We start from the raw sequence: 4,161 nt of genomic DNA, 5'->3' as shown, positions 1-4,161 counted from the left end.
AACCCTAGCAACAGCCCCAGCTCTTAGAGACAAAGTTACATGGCTGCAGTAAACATACCAAGGGTGTTAGGGGGCAGGGGGCAGGCCAGCTGCTGCCCCATGTGGTCTGAGGGAATGAGAGAAGAGGTTAGCTAAGCCACCATAGTGTGAGCAGTTAGTTTATTTTAGCTATTACAACAAGCATGGGCTGAGCAGATTATTCGTTTTTAGAATTCTAATAAAATCTTAACTGATGTTTCCTTGATACTAAAAGTAAATTGTTTACCCTGCATCTAAAAACACACACAAAACCCAATGTACTAATTAGAAATAGGGTATTTCTATTCTTCAACAGTAAGTTTGGAACTAAATTTTATCCTGTGGACATGCATTGTATTTTTCAGATAGTAATGTTTTGGAGTACTGGTTTTCTTTGAAAATTTATGTAAAATCACAAAATGCTTACAATATACAAATGATGGAATCATTACTATAACACCAACTAACCGATGAACAACACTCAAAATTGAAACTTTGTGCTACAAAAAGAATATAGACTTTCCTAAAAAGTTGATTATTTTAGAAATTCAGCATCAAGGATTGATGTAGCTTTATATTAATATTTTTGTAAGAATTTTAATCTAGTTTTGTGTGTAAAAGCTAGACAAATGAAAACCAAAGCTGAAAGTAGACTATGATTTTTTTTTAAAGTTTAATTAAACTGTGGTATAAATTTCATCAACATATTTACTTCTGATAAGTTAATTATCTAGAAATTAGGTTATGATAGGAAACATTTTTGAAGACTTAGGAAATAAACATTTTAGATTATTTCATATGATAGTATGTGGATGTCAGATGACACTGTAATAATAAGGTTGTTCAGTAGTTTTTGAGTAATTTATAGTTTATTAAGAACTAAGTATTATCATATGGAAAGAATAAGTAAACTCTAGATGTGCTTATAACTTACCTGTTTTTAATCTCATACTGGCATTCTTTATCTTGTATGAACTAGAATTTATTTATTTTTTTATCTAATTTTATTAACTTTTTGAATTTACCAAACTCTTAGGGAAGAATAGCAAACTGCAGTAACACAAGTTCAAATTTTGTAGTAAACAAGAATAATAAATAGCTTCAAAATAAAGTCATGTATATTCTGGATACCTTTTTGTCATTGTTCTTTTCAGTGTGCCTGCTTGGCAGCAGCTCTTCTGCTTAAGCCATTCTGTCAGCCTGACTTTTTGTTGGTCATTTTGGAGTTGGAGCATAACTCGCTGTTCTATCTGCTTTGACTTTGAACCACGTCTTCCTGGGTAGCTAGGATACCACATATGAGCTATTGACAGCTGGTTCTTGTGGGATATTTTAAAATGGTATACTATTGTCATTCCTTAGTGTCTGAATTTTCCCTATGAATCCACATGTTCTTCAGAGATGTGTACATACGCTATTTTATGTGAATTTGCCACAGGCACCTAACTAGTTTAGTGTGATTACATACCAAATAATAGAGCACAACCAAATCATAAAAATAGGTTTTTGCTATGTCAGTTTCCCCAAATATAGGACTTATATAAAGTACTTTCAAAAATCACCTTAATTTCTTCACTAAGTTAACATCTGCAACTAAATATGACACATTTGTAACTATAGAGTAGAGCACTATGGAAAGAGAAATGTACTTGTCTTCTTGCCTGTTGGGTCTATTACTGCCACAGAACCTTAAATTACTAGCATATTTGGTATCAAGATGAGTTCCTAGAAGCTGCACTTGGGGTAAGGACATAAAGGCAAGTGGTAGATTAGGAAGATACAGAAAGCACCTCCAAGAGCACCTCCATGAAGTGAAGTTGGCCTGTAACCAATGTCTTATTATCAGCTCTCACTAGGGGAGGAAACTGGAATATTATTGGATGGGGTAAGGTAAGGAAGAAATAGAGGTATTGATGGTGGTAGTGACTTAATCCCTGCTATTCCTGGACTATCATGTGTGAATAAAATAGCCTTTCCTGACCCAGAAACAAAGACCTCAGTACATATGTGCAAATAGAGGCATGTGGACAGGAGTCAGGTCGTGCTACAAAGTATAAAGAGTGAGGGAGAGTTACTGATCATCATCTACTGTACCTGAACACTAGAATACTATAGGATACTGGGTTTATAATTATTTTTTAATTGTCCTTGGATTCATGATGTTAAATTTTCTCTAAAATATTATGTTTTAAAAGGTTCCCAAGTGCATTGCTTTGGAAATATATATTATTCAATGAAATTTTTAGATCAATGGTTCTCATTGGGAACCCGTGATAATTTCTCAAGAAAGAATTTCACCAGCTGGTCCCTAGTGCCTCACCTGTAATCCTAGCTACTCAGGAGGCTGAAATCTTAGGATCACGGTTGAAAGTCAGCTCTAGCCTTGAGCTAGAGCTCATGGACAGAGCCCAGGTCCAAAGTTCACATCCCATGACAAAAAAATTCACCAATTTCTCAAAAGAGAATATCACCTATATAGATATCCAAGTTGTAGTACGGTGACTTCAAATAAATACTTCAGCCCTTAGTTCTATTTAGACTTGAAATTCAGGCAAAAGAGGTTTTTTTTTTTTAAAAATCAGTTTGTGAACTACATTAAAAACAAATTACAGTACAGTACTAAAATTTTAAAAGATACTTGTGTATGAAGTATTGGGGATTGAACTCAGGATCACATGTTGCAAGCATTCTACCATCAGATCCAAGCCTACCAGTCGTCTTGCCTTTAGTTTTTGTAGATAGAATCTTACAGTAACTTTTCCTATACTAGCCTCAAACCACAGTTCTCCTACCATTGTCTCCAAATTAGCCAAAACAACCAGTTCACCACAGATGTCCCTAAGAAAATACAAAGTATTTGAAGATTATTTCCTTTTAAGTTCTGTTATCTGTAATTATATGGTGGATACCAAAAGGAAAGTACAAATAAAAATTAAGGTAATAATTCATCTATTTAAGGAAACATTTTATATGCCATTTAACTGTGCGACAGAACCCTGGCTTCTGCCTTCATATCATAACATATGCTATTACAGGCATCAGCAACCAGCACCCAACTGTAATTCTGGCACTTTGTAGCTAGGAGAGGACCTTAAGCAAATTACTTTTGCAGTCTGAACCTCAACTCGCTGACCTGGAGTGCAAAAGTAGAGTAATTGAACAATTTGATAAGATTATTCATTGAAACATTAAAGAATATATCTGGCACATATTAAACACTATGTACATCGTTTTTTTTTAAAATAATGACATTGATGAGAATTCTGTACCTCGTACCCTCAATGTCTTTGAAATCTGCTAAATAAGGGGGAGTAATACACCATACAAAGCAGGGCAAAACACTACATGTATTCAGTGATCATGGATAAGTATTCTTTGAGGAACTGGAATAGCTAGGAGGCTTTTGGATGACTGATGGAACTTGTGTATGATAGTAGGATTCAGTGTTGTTGATAGAAAAAAAGATACAAAATTCTAAAGGGAACGAATCTATAGAAATATCGGGGGATACAATGAGCCTGAAACAGAGCACATGAAACTTATTTCTTGATTAAGGAGAGAACCATGGCTTATTCCCTGGGCTTACCCCTACATATCTACCTTTACTTTTAAAAAAAAGATAATCCTCTCTATTATTCATGACTTTCATGGTTTCAGTTCACTGATAAATTAAAATTTTAGGTTGAAAAATACCAAATGGAGGTTTCCAGGTGAACTTTGATGAATAATTTATTTTATAGCTCCTTCTGGTGTTTATATTAATTGAAGCTCCATTATACTATTCACACAGTATCCCAAGTAGTCTCATTTTTTTTGTTATTCTCTGTCCACATCCATTTCATCATTAGAAATGTTCACCTCAGTTTTTCAAATATATACAGCCTCTGAACTCTTCTCACCTTCTCAATTGTTACCTTATGGCCATATTTTTTGAATTACTGCCATTGATTCTGAATATTTTCATAGACCCCCTCCCTCTTAAGGACCTGAATAGTCTCTTTCCCAAAGCAGCCAGCTTAAGTATGAGTAAGTTGAAACTTGTTCTGCCTTTTCAAAATACTGAAGGTATATATTTTCCTAAAATTTCTTCAAGACACCCAAGTTCCAAGCGCGTTCTAGGGTTGATCTTGCCTATCACTTTTT

Source organism: Perognathus longimembris, chromosome 4 (assembly GCF_023159225.1).
Source record: "Perognathus longimembris pacificus isolate PPM17 chromosome 4, ASM2315922v1, whole genome shotgun sequence".
NCBI classification, from domain to species: Eukaryota; Metazoa; Chordata; class Mammalia; order Rodentia; family Heteromyidae; genus Perognathus; species Perognathus longimembris.
This window is presented reverse-complemented; position numbering follows the sequence as displayed.